This window comes from Zea mays, chromosome 9 (genome assembly GCF_902167145.1).
Source record: "Zea mays cultivar B73 chromosome 9, Zm-B73-REFERENCE-NAM-5.0, whole genome shotgun sequence".
Classification (NCBI taxonomy): Eukaryota; Viridiplantae; Streptophyta; class Magnoliopsida; order Poales; family Poaceae; genus Zea; species Zea mays.
In genome coordinates, this window is record NC_050104.1 from 10,657,003 (window position 1) to 10,675,314 (window position 18,312).

Genomic DNA, 18,312 nt, shown 5'->3' on the forward strand with positions numbered 1-18,312 from the left:
CTTCTAAAGACAGTAACACCTACATCAGTAAATAGACAGTTGTAGCCCATTTGACATAATTGGGATACGGAAAGCAAATTGTAATCTAAAGAATCTACAAGAAAAACATTGGAAATAGTATGGTCAGGTGATATAGCAATTTTACCCACTCCTTTGACCAAACCTTGATTTCCATCCCCGAATGTGATAGCTCGTTGGGGATCTTGGTTTTTCTCATATGAGGAGAACATCTTCTTCTCCCCTGTCATGTGGTTTGTGCACCCGCTGTCGAGTATCCAACTTGAGCCCCCGGATGCATAAACCTACAAAACAATTTTAGTTCTTGACTTTAGGTACCCAAACGGTTTTGGGTCCTTTGGCATTAGAAACAAGAACTTTGGGTACCCAAACACAAGTCTTGGAGCCCTTGTGTTTGCCCCCAACAAACTTGGCAACTACCTTGCCGGATTTGTTAGTAAGCACATATGATGCATCAAAAGTTTTGAATGAAATAGCATGATCATTTGATGCATTAGGAGTTTTCTTCTTAGGCAACTTAGCACGGGTTGGTTGCCTAGAACTAGATGTCTCACCCTTATACATAAAAGCATGATTAGGGCCAGAGTGAGACTTCCTAGAGTGAATTCTCCTAATTTTGCTCTCGGGATAACCGGCAGGGTACAAAATGTAACCTTCGTTATCCTGAGGCATGGGAGCCTTGCCCTTAACAAAGTTAGACAAATTTTTAGGAGGGGCATTAAGTTTGACATTGTCTCCCCTTTGGAAGCCAATGCCATCCTTGATGCCCGGGCGTCTCCCATTATAGAGCATACTTCTACCAAATTTAAACTTTTCATTTTCCAAGTTATGCTCGGCAATTTTAGCATCTAGTTTTGCTATATGATCATTTTGTTGTTTAATTAAAGACATGTGATCATGAATAGCATTAACATTAATATCTTTACATCTAGTGCAAATAGAAGTGTGCTCAACAATAGATGTAGAGGGTTTAAATTCTACAACCTTAGCATGTAACAAATCATTTTTAGTTCTAAAGTCGGAAATAGTAGCTTTGCAGACATCAAAATCTTTAGCCTTAGCAATCAAATTTTCATTTTCTACTCTAAGGCTAGCAAGAGAATCATTCAATTCCTTAATCTTAGTAAGGAAATCATCATTATCATTTCTAAGATCGGGAATTGAATCAATACTAACATGAGAATCAACCTTAGCAATTAATCTAGCATTTTCATTTCTAAGGTTGTTAATGGTCTCATGGCAAGTGCTTAGCTCACTAGACAATTTTTCACATTTTTCTACCTCTAGAGCATAAGCATTTTTAACCTTAACATGTTTCTTATTTTCCTTGATTAGGAAGTCCTCTTGGGAGTCCAAGAGATCATCCTTTTCATGGATGGCACTAATTAGCTCATTTAATTTTTCCTTTTGTTCCATGTTAAGGTTGGCAAAAAGGGTATGCAAATTATTTTCCTCATCACTAGCATTATCATCACTAGAGGACTCATATCTAGTGGAGGATTTGGATTTAACCTTCTTCCTTTTGCCGTCCTTCGCCATGAGGCACTTGTGGCCGACGTTGGGGAAGAGGAGTCCCTTGGTGACGGCGATGTTGGCGGCGTCCTCATCGTCGGAGGAGGAGTCGGTGGAGCTCTCGTCGGAGTTCCACTCTCGGCAAACATGGGCATCGCCGCCCTTCTTCTTGTAGTACTTCTTATTTTCTCTCCTCTTTCCCTTCTTTTTGTCGCCCCTGTCACTGTCACTAGACATAGGACATTTTGCAATAAAATGACCGGGCTTACCACATTTGTAGCACACTTTCTTGGAGCGGGGTTTGTAGTCCTTCCCCCTCCGTTGCTTGAGGATTTGGCGAAAGCTTTTGATGATTAAAGCCATCTCCTCATTGTCGAGCTTGGAGGCGTCAATTGGTTGTCTACTCGGTGTAGACTGCTCCTTCTTCTCCTCCGTCGCCTTGAAGGCCACCGGTTGCGCCTCGGACGTGGAGGGTTCATCAAGCTCGTTGATCTTCTTTGATCCTTTAATCATACATTCAAAGCTCACAAAATTCCCGATAACTTCCTCGGGTGTCATTAGTGGGTATCTAGGATTACCACGAATTAATTGAACTTGAGTGGGGTTAAGGAAAATGAGAGCTCTTAGAATAACCTTAACCACCTCGTGGTCGTCTCACTTTTTGCTCCCAAGGTTGCGCACTTGGTTCACCAAGGTCTTGAGCCGGTTGTACATATCTTGTGGCTCCTCCCCTTGGCGAAGACGGAAGCGACCGAGCTCCCCCTCGATCGTTTCCCGCTTGGTGATCTTGGTGAGTTCATCACCCTAGTGTGCGGTCTTGAGTAGGTCCCAAATTTCCTTTGCATTCTTCAACCCTTGCACTTTGTTGTATTCCTCCTTGCTTAGAGAGGCGAGGAGAATGGTTGTGGCTTGGGAGTTGAAGTGCTCGATTTGGGCCACTTCGTCCGTATCATAATCCTCATCCCCTATTGATGGTACCTGTGCTCCAAACTCAACAACATTCCATATACTTTTGTGGAGTGAGGTTAGATGAAATTTCATTAAATCACTCCACCTAGCATAATCCTTGCCATCAAAGGTTGGCGGTTTGCCTAATGGAACGGAAAGTAATGGAGTATGTCTAGATGTACGGGGATAGTGTAAGGGGATCTTACTAAACTTCTTGCGCTCTTGGCGCTTAGAAGTTATGGACGCCGCGTCGGAGCCGGAGGTGGATGTCGATGAAGAATCGGTCTCGTAGTAGACCACCTTCCTCATCCTCTTCTTCTTGTCCCCACTCCGATGCGGCTTGTGGGAAGAGGATTTTTCCTTCTTCTCTTTGTGATGTGAAGAAGACATTTTCTCCTTCCCTTTGGAGGAGTCCTTCTTCTTCTCTTCGTGGTGTGAAGAAGATCTTTTCTCCTTCCCTTTGGAGGAGACCTTCTTCTTCTCCTTCCTCTTGGTGCGGGACTCTTCCGATGAAGTGCTCCCTTGGCTTGTAGTGGGCTTGTCGCCGGTCTCCATCTCCCTCTTGGTGTGATCTCCCGTCATCACTTCGAGCGGTTAGGCTCTAATGAAGCACCGGGTTCTGATACCAATTGAAAGTCGCCTAGAGGGGGGGTGAATAGGGCGAAACTGAAAATCTCAAAAACAATCACAACTACAAGCCGGGTTAGCGTTAGAAATATAATCAAGTCCGCGAGAGAGGGCGCAAAACAAATCGCAAGCGAATAATGAAGTGAGACACGCGGATTTGTTTTACCGAGATTCGGTTCTCTCAAACCTACTCCCCGTTGAGGAGGCCACAAAGGCCGGGTCTCTTTCAACCCTTCCCTCTCTCAAACGGTCCCTCGGACCGAGTGAGCTTCTCTTTCTCAAATCACTTGGGAATCAAACTTCCCGCAAGGACCACCACACGATTGGTGTCTCTTGCCTCAATTACAAGTGAGTGTTCGATCACAAGAAAGAATGCCAAAGAAAAAGAAGCGATCCAAGCGCAAGAGCTCAAATGAACACTACAAATCACTCTCTCTAGTCACTAAGGCTTTGTATGGAGTTGGGAGAGGATTTGATCTCTTTAGGTGTGCTTTGCAATGAATGCTAGCTCTTGTATAGTGGTTGGAAGCTGGAAAACTTGGATGCAATGAATGATGGGGTGGTTGGGGTATTTATAGCCCCAACCACCAAACTTGACCGTTGGTGGAGCTGTCTGTCGTATGGTGCACCGGACAGTCCGGTGCACACCGGACATGTCCGGTGCGACAGCTACGTCACCAAATAGCCGTTGGGTCGACCGTTGGAGCTCTGTCTTCTGGGCCCGCCTTGATGTCCGGTGGCGCACCGGACATGTACTGTAGAGTGTCCGGTGCGCCAGCATGGGCGTGCCTGATCTCTGCGCGCGCTGGCGCGCAATAAATGCGCTGCAGGTAGCCGTTGGCGCCTGAAGTAGCCGTTGCCCCGCTGTTGCACCGGACAGTCCGGTGTACACCGGACATGTCCGGTGAATTATAGCGGAGCGGCTGGAGTGAAAACCCGAGGCTGGCGAGTTCCTGAGCCGTGTCTTCTTTGGAGCACCGGACACTGTCCGGTGTACACCGGACAGTCCGGTGAATTTTAGCGCGCTGGCTCTGGATTTTCCCGAGGGTGACGAGTTTGAGTTGAAGTCCTCTGGTGCACCGGACACTGTCCGGTGGCACACCGGACAGTCCGGTGCGCCAGACCAGAGGAGCCTTCGGTTTCTCCTTTGCTCTTTTGTTGAACCCAACACTTGGTCTTTTTATTGGCTAAGTGTGAACCTTTGACACCTGTATAACTTATACACTAGAGCAAAGTAGTTAGTCCAAAGATTTGTGTTGGGCAATTTAACCACCAAAATTATTTAGGAACTAGGTGTAAGCCTAATTCCCTTTCAGGGATAAAGACCCATACAGACCCGAAAAGGAATAAGATGAGGTACCAAAGGACTTGTAGTTCACCGAATAAGCACATGTGCATCCCACGAGTTTTACTCATGGTATTTTCCACTAGATGTGGAATTACGGTATCCTCTAAAGCCCTGATGGCAGAAACCTATAAGGTTTAGGTGTTACTGGCAAAATATCCCCATTGTGCCAGAATGACAGACTATAACGATGTATCTGATCGATGAAAAATCTCTGATGGATTACGATCTTAGATGGACTTTTGTTACACCATCATAGATGTTGCAATGGATGAACGCCTCGAGCGATGTGTCATATTTAGAATATATACTATTGCAACTATATTATCCCCTAAGTCCTATTGAAGGACATGTTATTTGCTTTGCACAACTATGTATAAATTGAGGTGTAAGATAGAAAATGATAGCACCCCAACCTCATCCATTCTCGTTATTCCAGATGAACAATGAGACATATATCTTGAAGAATATGCTTGAGTTATGAGGGATAACGACTTTGACAGATGTCATCGTCAGGGGGAGCGAATTCTTATATTAATCACAATCGTGAGACAATAAATGACATATTCTATGCCCTGAAGGCATGAGCTTGATGATCAATATATGAACCTTTATGGAACTTTCTATCAAATATATAGATCCAGTCGATCGAACACCATCAGTCAAAGTGGCTTATTTATATTGATATGTGCACTTACCTCGTATATCCTAGAAGTGAGTAGAGGTAAAGTTCCTAAAATAGTCCTTGCAAGGATATGCAGTCCGTTTGCTAAATCTTTATGTGCATATACTTCCAGAAGAAGATGTTTTGCCTTATTGATACGGTTTTGCAAGGATCAGGGGGAGCACATTTCTAAAGTTAGCCCTTGTAGAAGGTTCGATAGAATCTAGATCCCAGAGGATCGAAATTTGTCCCGATGACAGCTGTTGTACTCTTTTTCCCTTGGTGAGTTTTCTTGAAGTTTCTCACATGAGGTTTTTAACGAGGCAACAAAGTGCAAATGCAATTTGTATCACCGTGCACTCTTTCTCCATATTTTTCCCACTAAGTTTTTCGGAGTTTTAACGAGGCATGTGTTGATCGCAGTATTCGCCCAAGGGGGAGTGTTAAGTAACCCTATGTTGGGGCGAAGGCAAAGACGCCACCCTTCGCTCGAGGCCTTCGCTGCAGCCGCTGGTCCGACAGAGACAAAGCGGGCAGGGACACCCTTCGCAAGACTCGGCACTTTGACGAAGGCCTGCGGCGACGTCCTACCACGGCGCGTCCTCGTTCAGTCCCAAGGCCCACGTGCGATCTGGCCCATTGTAACGGGCCCCGCGTGGCCGCCTCTGTATTACGGGCCTAACTTGTAAAGGAGTACTTGTAATTACGGTCTGTAACCCTGCTTTATGGGAATATTCTGGGGATAAAATAGGTGTCTGAGGGCACATGCGTCCTTAACACAAGACGCTGGGCTCTCAGATACCTATAAATACCCCCGCACAGTGCCCGTGAGAGGCTAGATCAACAGAGCTATTGCCCCCGTGCACGTAACCCTGTTGTCACCACCGTCCACCCTTGTTGGCCTTCTTGCTGCTGAGAGCGAGTTCCAACATTTGGCGCCCACCGTTCGTGCTACGACCAAACCACCCGCGATGGCACCCAAGAGAGCTAACCCCAAGGCTGACGAGGCTGCGAAGGCAGCACTGCTGGCCGCAAGAAAGGGCAAGGCCCTCGTCCTCACCCAATCCACCCACCAAGAGCCCACTGAAGACAATGTTCCCCACACCGGCGAAGACGACACCTTCCGCACCTGCGGAACCGAAGGACAGTCACAGCCGCCCCCAGGCTTCGCCCCACTGGAGGGCGCGGACCTCACCGAGGACGGCGAGGTCCTCGGCGTCTCAACAGAAGAACAGCTGCAGCTGCGCGCCCTGCGCCTCAGGAACCGCAATCTCCAGAGGCAGAAAGAGATACTGGAGGCCAAGCGCCAGCGTGTGTCCGCACTAGCCAAAGTGCGGCAAATGATACGCGACGAGGAGCAGAAAGCCCAAGACCTCGAGCGCGAGATCGCGCTGATGCAGCGCGAAGGCCACCTCGGTCTACAGCAAGAGCCACCCCTCCAACAGCGCACTCAACCGGAGGACACGCGCGAAGGCCACCTCGGCCGGCAGCATGGCCCACCCCTGCAACACCGGGCGCAGCCGGAGAACCCGCGTTTCCCCCAGCATGACTACGTCTCCCAGCACGGCGCGCCATTCCAAGGGGTCAACTGCCTCGACGAGCGAAGTCCCCTGGCGCCACACCTACAAGTGACGCCTTGGCCGGCTAACTTTCGAGCGGGGGCATACCCCAAGTACAACGGCAGCACCGACCCGGCGCAGTACATCATGAGTTATCAGGTCGCCGTTGCATCAGCCGGAGGAGACGACGCCACAATGGCGAAGTCTTTCATCATCGCACTAGAGGGCCCAGCACTCACCTGGTTCACCAGATTGCCTCCGCTGTCCATTGATTCGTGGAGAAGTCTCAGGGACAAGTTCCTCCTCAACTTCCAAGGCTACCGTCCAGACACCGACGCTTTGGCCGAGCTCTCGCTTTGCAAACAGCTGGAAAAAGAGACTCTGCGTGAGTATTACCGCAAGTTCTTAACACTCAAGTCACAGCTGCCCTCTGTCGACGATCAGATCGCTATCCACTACGCCATCAATGGCCTTCGGGCTGGCGTCCTCTACAGCCATTGTATCAGAGATCCACCAAAGAGCTTGCAGGAGCTATATCAGCTCTTCGAAAAATATGCCAAATCCGAAGAGCTCCACCAGCGCAAGGTTGAGTCACAGCGGAAGCCCAAAGATGCCCCGCAGTCCAGCCGCACCTGGACGAGGACTCCGCAACCAGACTCCGGTCGAGATGGCCGCAGTCAACAGCAAGTGCACAACATCGTCAACCAACAGCCTGCTGCTGATCCCCCTCGCCGCCAGGAATATCCCCCTCAGGGCCGCGGAAACGGAACTCGCGGCAGGGGTCGAGGGCGGGCGCAACAGCCGCCGCGCCGATTCTATTGCCTTTTCCACGGCGAAGACTGCGCCCACCAGACCAAAGACTGCCCCGAGACGAAGGCCACCAGAGACAGAATGGCGCGGGCGCAGCCAGCCGACAACCCCAGAATTGTCGCGCATAATTACCAGCCACCCCCTCCACCATATATTCACGCTCCCGCTCCGCATCCACCGCACCACGCTTACCAACACCATCAGGAAGTACAAATCGTACCTCCTCCACCCCCACCACCACACCAGCAACATCAGAACAACCCCCATGCCCCAAAGCAGGAAGACTTCGTCGATCAACCATATCGCGGAGTCATTCACATGATAACAGGGGGGTCTAGCACTGACTTCGACACCAAGCGGCAGAAGCGGGACCACTACCGCAGCATCAACCATGTCGCCGTCACTGGCCCAGTCGTGCAGACGAAGTGGTCCCACATACCGCTAACCTTCGACGCACGAGACGTCGACCTGCGCAGCGCCCCCCACATCGACGCTATGGTCATCAATTGCAGCGTGGCAGGCTGGGACTTACACAAAGTCCTAGTCGACAACGGCAGTCAGGCGGACATCATCTTCCTCCACGCCTTCGACCGCATAGGTATAAGCCACAGCTTGCTGAAGCCTTCGGACAACCCGTTGTATGGTTTCGGCGGCAAGGGCACCTTCCCAGTTGGCAAGATAGAGTTGCCCCTCACCTTCGGTGTAGCGCCCAATGCCCAAAGTGAGCAAGTAACCTTTGACATTGTCGACATGGTATATCCATACAACGCCATCATGGGCCGGGGCTCCATCAACAAGTTCGAAGCCGCCATCCACGGGTTGTACCTATGTATGAAGATACCAGGCCCGCTAGGCGCCATCACAGTCTACGGCAACCAGCAGACGGCGCGCAACATTGAGCGGGACTTCGTGCCCGGTCAGAGAAACGTACACTGTCTCACGACCCAGCGCGAGGTCCCTGCGCCGGCCAGCCCAACCGACAAGCAGCACGACAAGGCACAGTTGCAGTGCCAAGATGGGACCAAGACCGTCCCCCTCGATCAGGCCACGCCCAAGCAGACAGTAACTATCAGCGAAGACCTCACCTCACTCGAAGAAGAGAGACTTCTCTGCTGCCTGGCCAAGAATAAAGATGTCTTCGCCTGGTCTGCCCTCGATCTGGTCGGAGTCAGCCGAGCCATAATTGAGCACAGCTTGGGGATTGACCCTTCGGTGCGACCCAAAAAGCAGAAGCTTCGCAAAATGTCAGACGAGAAGACAGAGGCCGCCAAGGCGGAGGTGCATCGCCTCCTGGAGGCTAAATTCATCGAGCCAGTGGCTTACCCCACGTGGCTCTCCAATGTTGTGATGGTGCAGAAAAAAAGCGGAAAATGGCGCATGTGCATAGACTTCACCAGTCTCAATAAGTCCTGCCCAAAGGACAATTTCCCGTTGCCGCGGATCGACAAAATAGTCGATAGCGCGGCCGGATGCGAGGTCATGTCCCTCCTCGACTGCTTCTCCGGCTATCACCAGATATACATGAAGGAGGAAGACAAAGCCAGCACCAGCTTTATAACACCCTTCGGCACCTATTGCTTTGTCAGAATGCCGGAGGGTCTCAAGAATGCCGGATCCACCTTCTCCAGACTCACCAAAACAGTGCTCGAGGGGCAGGTCGGCAGAAATATATTCACATATGTGGACGACATCGTCGTCGCCAGCAAAAATAAGGAGGACCATCTCGCCGACCTGGCAGAAACATTCGCGAACATGCGAGATGCACGACTCCGCCTAAACCCGGAAAAGTGTGTTTTCGGTGTTCGCCAGGGCAAGATATTGGGCTACCTGGTGTCCCGCCAGGGCATCGAGGCCAACCCAACCAAGATCCAGGCCATCGTCGATATGTCGCCTCCGCAGTCGGCCAGGGACGTCCAGCGCCTGACAGGCAGGATGGCCGCTCTCAACAGATTCATCTCCAGGTCCGCCGAGCGAAGTCTTCCATTCCTCAAAACACTCCGCGGCGCGAAAAACTTCGCCTGGGGACCGGAGCAAGCAGCGGCCTTCGCCTCATTAAAACAGTACCTGGCGGAGCTGGCCATCCTCACAAGCCCAGACTCCTCGCTCCCCTTATTGCTCTATGTCGCGGCTTCGCCGCACGCGGTCAGCGCGGCACTGGTACAGGAGCAGACAGTCGAGGGCGCAGTCAGACAGTGCCCTGTCTATTTTGTCAGCGAAGTCCTGACACCGTCCAAATGCAACATGACAGAGCTGGAGAAGATTGCCTACGCAGTTGTTATGTCCTCGCGCAAGTTGCGCCATTATTTTGAAGCATTTAAGGTCCGAGTCACCTCAGACAGGGGGCTCGGCGAACTATTCAGGAACCCGGAGGCATCAGTGAGGATTGCCAAGTGGGCAGCCGAACTCTCCGGCTACCACATCAGCTTCGAGCCCAGGACAGCTATCAAGTCGCAAGTCCTGGCAGACTTCGTCGTCGACTGGACAGGGCCAATTACACAGCCGGACCCATCCACAGAAAAGGTCTGGACTATCCATTGCGACGGTGCATGGTGTCATGCGGGGGCAGGCGTCGCTGCAGTCGTCACCTCACCAGCCGGAGTCAAACATAGATACGCAGCACGCCTCAGCTTTGCTCTGGAATCTGACAAATGTACAAACAACATAGCAGAGTATGAAGCAGTCATCCTCGGTCTCCGCAAGCTAAGGGCCCTCGGAGTCACCACATGTATCATCAAAACAGACTCCAAGATAGTTGCCGGTCAGGTCGAGAAAGACTATGCAGCAAAAGACCCCGCGCTCATGCAATACCTCGCGGCTATCCGAAGTCTCGAGAGACAGTTCAAGGGATTCACCCTACAGCATGTTGATAGGGCCAAGAACGAGGAGGCCGATGCCTTAGCCAAGGCCGCCGCCAGGGGCGAGCCCCTGCCCTCCGACGTGTTTTTCCACACCATCGGCACTCCAGCCGTCCGGAGCCCCGAAGGGCTCCAGATCACTAATGATAGCGAAGGCCACCGTACAGTCAACCTAATCATGACAGAAGACTGGAGGGCACCAATAACCCTGTTCCTACAGGGGTACTATCATCCAGCCGACGTCAGTGAGGCAAAGCGCCTCAGACATCGAAGCCGGGACTTCGCTCTGATAGAAGGCCAACTGTACAAGAAAGGGGTCAGTCAGCCAATGCTCAAATGCGTCACTGAAACCGAAGGCATGCAGATCCTACGCGAAGTCCACAGTGGCACGTGCGGCTCACACGCAGGGCCAAGGGCCCTGGCCGCCAAGGTGATCCGTCAAGGGTTTTACTGGCCCGCAATGATCTGCGCCGCAAATCGGGTCACGAGGTCCTGCGAAGCCTGCCAGAAGTTCTCCCCTCGGTCAGGCAACCCCTCGCAATATACAAAGCTGATTGCCCATACATGGCCTCTCCAGCGCTGGGGCCTGGACATCGTCGGGCCCCTGCCCACCGCTCAGGGGAACCTTAAGTTCGCCTTCGTAGCTGTCGAATACTTCACCAAATGGATTGAAGCGAGGGCTGTTTCCACAATCACATCAAAGACTGCCCAAAAATTCTTCTGGCAGAACATCGTTTGCCGCTTCGGAGTACCGTCCGAGCTAACAGTCGACAACGGCAAGCAGTTCGACAGCCAAGATTTCAAGGATTTTTGTTTCTCCATCGGCACCAAGCTTGCCTTCGCTTCAGTCTATCATCCGCAGTCCAACGGGGTCGTAGAGCGCGCCAATGGGAAAATATTCACAGCTGTCAAAAAGATGCTCCTCGATGAAAGAAAAGGCAAATGGACCGATTTACTACCGGAGGCAGTCTGGGCGCTAAACACAACCGAGTGCAGAGCGACCGGGTTCACTCCTTTCCGCCTTCTATACGGATCGGAGGCAATGACCCCGCAAGAAATAAAGCATGGGTCCCCGCGTACAGTTCCATCAGCCGTCCCCGACGTGGATGAGCCAACTTCAAAAGATCTCATTGACGGAGACCGGGTCTTCGCCTTACAGGCCCTGAACAAATATCAGGCCCAGACCAAAGCATGGCGCGACCGTGCAGTCATCCTGAGGGAGTTCAGCGAGGGGGACCTCGTACTCATCCGAACAGCTCGGACGGAGTCCAAGGGCAAATTGGAGCCCAAGTGGGAGGGCCCCTTCATAGTCAAGTCAAAAGCTTCCCCCAGTGCTTACAGGCTCACAACGCCAAACGGCGAGGACCTAGAGCACTCCTGGAACGTCGACAACCTTCGCAAATTTTTTGTTTGACCCATTTAAGGCCGATTTCGCCCTTGTAATTCGCCGCAAACAATCTTGTACCGGCCCGCACTCTTTTCCTCCTGGGGGGTGAGGTTTTTAACGAGGCGGAGCCATGTAATATATGTGAGAGAAATCCCCCGCAAAAGCATGTGTCGAAAAAAGACCGCAACAACGGTCTTCGGCATTCGACCAATTCAAAGTCACCGCGAGGCTAAGCGCTAGCCACCCTCGCGTGCGACCAATCCGCGCAGAAGTCGCCTAAGGGTGCAGCCGGACTTAGCACAACAAGTGCGCAAAAATTCGAAGTCTATCGCGAAGACTATCCGCGCAGAAGTCGCCTAAGGGTGCAGCCGGACTTAGCACAACAAGTGCGCAAAAACCCGAAGTCTATCGCGAAGACTATCCGCGCAGAAGTCGCCTAAGGGTGCAGCCGGACTTAGCACAACAAGTGCGCAAAAACCCGAAGTCTATCGCGAAGACTATCCGCGCAGAAGTCGCCTAAGGGTGCAGCCGGACTTAGCACAACAAGTGCGCAAAAACCCGAAGTCTATCGCGAAGACTATCCGCGCAGAAGTCGCCTAAGGGTGCAGCCGGACTTAGCACAACAAGTGCGCAAAAACCCGAAGTCTATCGCGAAGACTATCCGCGCAGAAGTCGCCTAAGGGTGCAGCCGGACTTAGCACAACAAGTGCGCAAAAACCCGAAGTCTATCGCGAAGACTATCCGCGCAGAAGTCGCCTAAGGGTGCAGCCGGACTTAGCACAACAAGTGCGCAAAAATCCGAAGTCTATCGCGAAGACAATCCGCGCAGAAGTCGCCTAAAAGGTGCAGCCGGACCAAGCACAAACGCGCAAAAATCCGAAGTCTATCGCAGGAGCCGCCTAAGGGCGCAGCCAGCACAGTATAACAAAAAGCAGAAACGACAGCAAGACCAATCAATTAATCACACCAGACAAAGTACACAGCGCCCTCGCAGGCACAGGCACGCGAGGGCACACAACTCCATTTTACAAGCCTTTACACATACACAAGCGAGGGCACCACGCCCTACATCGGCTCAACCTTAGGAATAATCCCCATCTCTCTATAATTAAATAACATTATCCTAAGCTCCTCACCCGCAAAAAGGCTTCGCAGCTCCCCTTCCCCTACACCCGGGGCGGCCGGCAAAGACAGCAGCTCCTGCCGGCCAGCCCTACTAACGCGAAGCCGAGCCCCTTCCTCCGCACTAATCCTACGCTTTGCAACCGCCCTTCGTCGTCGGTGCCCGGTGCTAGGACCGGGCACGCCTGGCGCGTCCGCAGCATGTGGTGCAGCCTCCGCCGCAGCCACGTCCAAGGCCGCAAAATAATCCAAGTCCTCCTCCGACGACTCAGTCCACTCAACCGAGCTCCCAGAGTCAGTAACATCAAAAAACTCAGAAACAGACCCACCACATTCATTTCCATCTTCCGCGGTCGAAGCCGCCAAAAACTCAGTGGTAGCGGTTGCGTGCGCAGGCCCAAAATCTTGAACCTGCGCAGCAACCAAAATTCAGTACAACATCCAAAAATCCCTCAACCCTAAACACCACCTATGCCACCTGCGAAGGCCCGGCCGCTGCGGGACCCTCCGCCGCTGCCTCTGCTGGATCTTCAGCGCTCGGCACAGCAGCTGCGGGGGCATCTGGCGCGCCTTCGGCCACCTTTGGGGGAAGGTCTTCGCCGGCCGCGGCAGACGCAGGAGCGCCCGGTGCATCTTCCGCAGTCTCCGGGGTCGGCCCCGGGGCGACTCCAGTCGCGGCCTCCGCAGGGGTCGTCTCCGGCTTAGGCAGCGCGCTGTTCAGCGCCCCGAAGTCGTCCACCCGCTCGCCGCGCTCCGCCTAAAACAAAACACACAAAAACTCAGCAAACACACGCAGACCGCATCCAGCAGCCGCCGGGCAAACGACAGCGTTACCTGAGCCCTCGCAGCCTCGGCCCGCGCCCGGACCACCTCACGACCGTATGAACCCCACATCCGGTCATAGAGGGCCCCGGCGGATTCCTTCACCACGGGGTCTTCGACCTCGAAGATATCACGCCCAAAATCCTCATCCACCTGGTCGAGGGCCTCAAAGTGCCGGCAGCCTTCGCGAGAGAGCGCGTTCATCGCTGCCTCGCAGGTGACCAGGGAGGTGAACGCCATCAACCCCGCCAAGACAGTGGGGAGCTCCTGCAGTTCCTCCTGCACCCATTCCAGACAGCGAAGCCCGGCCTCTCGCTCCGGCACCTCGAAGTCACCCGTCCGCACACCCAGCTCGCGATATGAAGTCATGAGCTGCGTGCGCGTCCGTTCGGCCTCTGCTCGCATCGCGGCCTCGGCCCCCTCCTCGCGGCTCTCCTGGGCAGTAAGCCGCCGCTGCAGCTCTCCGGCGAGCTCCTTGGCGATATTGCCCTCCGCCCGCGCCAGCCTGGCCTCCGCCTGCGCAGCCTGCTCTTTGGCGATGGCTTCGTTGGCCTCCCTCCTCTCCCCCGCCAGCTGGCGCCGGAGGTCAGCCTTCTCCTTCTCAAGGGCGGCCACCTTCTCCGCCAGTTTGCGGCACTTGCTGTCGGAGGCCGACTTCTCACGGACAGCGTCCGCATGTTGCGTCCGAAGTCTCTCGACCTCGGCAGACAACGCCGCCGTAAGGGCCCCCGACGCAGTGCGGCTGGTGAAGTCAGCCACCTGCAGAACACACGTAAGGTCGTTGCGTAAAAAAAAATGTATAGCTCGGCGGACCTGACTCAGCGCCTCCGTCGCTCGACTCAGCGCCTCCGTCGCTCCCTTCAGCCGACGGGTCGCCACGCCCGCCTCGTCTCTGACCAGCGCGAGGGCAGACACCTCGACTCCGGCGTCAAGGGTCTCTCCCCCCGCCTTCGGCGCCGGCGCAGCCGTCGCGCTCGCCGCGCCAGGCACAACTAGAGCAAGCGGGCCCTCGTCCGACCCTGCAACGCGTCAACAAATTAAAAAAAAAAACTGGAACTCGTTTTCATATAGACTTACCCCCAAGATAATACTCCACATCAATCTCGGTGCCGAAGTCGGCAACGCGTTTGCCAGGCGGCGGTAGCGATTGGGCCGCCTTCGCAGCCTCCGCCACCCCGCTGACAGACGGCACCACCTTCGACAGCTTGGGGCCTCCGGCGGCCACTGTCGTCTCCGGCGCCTTGCCAGGCGCGGAGGCGCCCACCTTCGTCGGCAGCGGCGGCTTGCCTCCGCCAGAGGCCTCAGCCTTCGCCGTTCCCCGGTGCCTTTTCGGCCGGGCTTCGTGAACCCTCACAGTCGCCTGGCGTTTTCGCGCCGCGCCTTGGCGATCCTTGTCCATCACTGCCCACACAACATGACCGATATTTCGCCCATAAGGAAAAACTTTCCACCGATGAACCATACGAGATGTAAAACAGTCCTCCTCAGCCGCGCAGGGGATAGGAATGTTTTTAGGCCAACAACCCCCGGTAACCCTCAGCATCCGAGCCGAAGACTCCCGGAGCTCGGGCGAAGACATCCTCTCCCCCGGGGCCGCACACGTCCTCATTAAATCTCTAGCGAAACTATCACACACCCCAAGTCTTCCCATCGCAGTACCTAATTTTCTCTTTTTCGAGGAGGCGGCGGCCACCAGCGCAGGGTCGCCTCCAGTCTCCACCGCCGGCTTCTTCCCACGGCGGTCCGCTTCGTCTTGACCAGGGTAACCGTCGTACGGCAGTTGATTTAATTCGAAGACCCTGTTCAAACGTTCATTTGACCCGCGGATGTCAAAGCTGCGCTGGCCTTCCGTCCTCGGCACGTAACGCCCCACGAGCCGCACCGCCAAGCCCTCCGCATCACGCACAAAGGCGGCCGGGTCACGGTTTCGCAAATTCAGTGCGAAGGCAGGACTTCGCACCACCCTTCCTCCGTGAAAGGGCATCTGACGAGGGCATACTTCGCCCAGCGCCCAGCCGTGCGCCAGGGGCCAGACCCCGTACGCCACGAACTCTTCAACTAAATCTCGACCGCTGCTCTGACCGGCGGCGCACCGAAGGGCCCCTTCGTCTGCATCCTCTTCTGCCACTTCATAAGGTGGATACGCAGAGTAATAGTGAGAGCACATTAAGGACACGGGGAGCCCTTCATGGCCTTCGACAGTAGCCTCAGCAACATAAAACCAAAATTCATTCCAATTGCCCCACTTGTTGTGGGCGCACGGGACCAACTCCACTACTGGCATTGTGGTCTTGCCGGTCTTCGGCGTGAATGTGCATGACCCGAACTGGGCAACTCCGCCCTCAACCATCCTTTTCTGCCAATGCAAACAATAATTCTTCACAAAAACTTCAACTGACGGCTGTCCGCCGTACGAAGTCGTCGCCCAGACATACTTCGCCAGCGCCACTATGGCGTTCGGTGTCAGCTGATGTATTTGAACGCTGAATCTACGCAGGACTTCGCTGACAAAACGGTGCGCAGGCAAGCGGAGTCCGGCGACGAAGAACGCCTCGAAAACAACCAACTCGCCCTCCGGCTCGGGGACTTCCTCCGTCCCCGGAGCACGGGCGACCCCGCCGCCAAAGTAGCCCAACCGCTGCATATCTTCAATACGGGCTGACGTCATCCGTGACACACCAAATTCAACAGAGTCGCCGGCGCGCAACTCCTCCACCTCCACGTTACTCAACGTCTCCTCAGACGAGGCGGCGGCCGGCGACGCGGCGTCGGCGGAGGAAGAAGAGGATGGCATTGCTACGTACCGTCGTCGGCGGCGGGCGGTCTGCTTCACTCGAGCCAGAACGCCGGCGAGCTAAGGAAGCAGCGGAGGAAAAGGAGCAGCAAGACGGCGGGCGGCTAGGGTTTTACGGAGCGCGGAAGGCAGAGTTCAAATAGCGCCGCCCCCGCCCCCTTTTATAGGCGGGGCGTGGCTCTTCGGGAAACCCGCAACCCGACAGGCCGCGACGCTTCGGGAAACCCGCAATCCAACAGTACGCCGTCCGTCAACGGTCACATCAAAAACCCCCGCGGAACCACTTCGAGCGAGGGCAGCGTCTCCGCCATCTAGCGACGTCTTCGGCACCAGGTGACTTTGTCGAACTGGTCCCTCGGAGGGCAAATGTTGGGGCGAAGGCAAAGACGCCACCCTTCGCTCGAGGCCTTCGCTGCAGCCGCTGGTCCGACAGAGACAAAGCGGGCAGGGACACCCTTCGCAAGACTCGGCACTTTGACGAAGGCCTGCGGCGACGTCCTACCACGGCGTGTCCTCGTTCAGTCCCAAGGCCCACGTGCGATCTGGCCCATTGTAACGGGCCCCGCGTGGCCGCCTCTGTATTACGGGCCTAACTTGTAAAGGAGTACTTGTAATTACGGTCTGTAACCCTGCTTTATGGGAATATTCTGGGGATAAAATAGGTGTCTGAGGGCACATGCGTCCTTAACACAAGACGCTGGGCTCTCAGATACCTATAAATACCCCCGCACAGTGCCCGTGAGAGGCTAGATCAACAGAGCTATTGCCCCCGTGCACGTAACCCTGTTGTCACCACCGTCCACCCTTGTTGGCCTTCTTGCTGCTGAGAGCGAGTTCCAACACCCTAGTTAGGATTATATGGGCAAATACCTGCTTTGCCCCTGAGGGGTCTCACATAAGGGTGCGGATCTGGTGATCCGTGGTAACATAGTTCTCAACAGCTTTGTCCTTGCCGTGTGCCCGCGTCCCGTGCTATCGCAGGAACGTCAGAATAAAGGTGTCGGTACGTACTTCATACATACTAGCTGGATGCCCGTGCGTTGCAACGGAAATATATAATACCAGTATACTACGATAACTTATATACAAAATCTGTGTTATATTGTTATGAGAAAATATTTTATAATCAATTTGTGATCCTAGCCATACATAAATTTAGTTATTTTAATCTAGTTATTTTACCACTACATTGCAACCATCAGTATCATGCAGACTTCAATATATGCCACGATTTGTATGGTCTCATCATTGGAGAGCACGAGCACGTTCCACACATGCCGGAAAAATTCCCTCGTACATCGTTAGTCATCAGACACGCACCACCATATGCTCTTGCTTAAACAAAAAGGTAAGTGTGTATGTGTTTGCGAAGAGAATTAAAGGCAGGACGGCACAAAAGCTACCCTAACGGTGGTGAGGATGATGAACTGGTCACTGTTGTCGATCCTCCTCTGTGTCACCTCCGGCGCCAAGATGACGCCACAATCCTCGATATAGTAGTCGTCGAACGCACGCGACATGACGAGTACCGATGACTCTTGGTTGGGCTGCCAAACGAAGTGCACCCCGGGCTCATCAGCGAGGTAGTACCCCTGGCCGTTGCACCACCGAATGTGCTATTCCACTACATACATCATGTTCGAGGACACTCACACAACGTCAGCAACGTCCATCGTCCCAGCGCACAAGAATTCATGTCCGGTCAGTAGCGACTTACGTGGCAGGTTGGGCTTCAGGTGGACGATGAGCTGGACGGCGTGATGGCGTCGTCGTCGGATGCGGTGTCCAGAACAACCCGAGAGTCGTCGACGTTGGCGACAACCATGAGGCCCCCCTGCTTAACGATGGA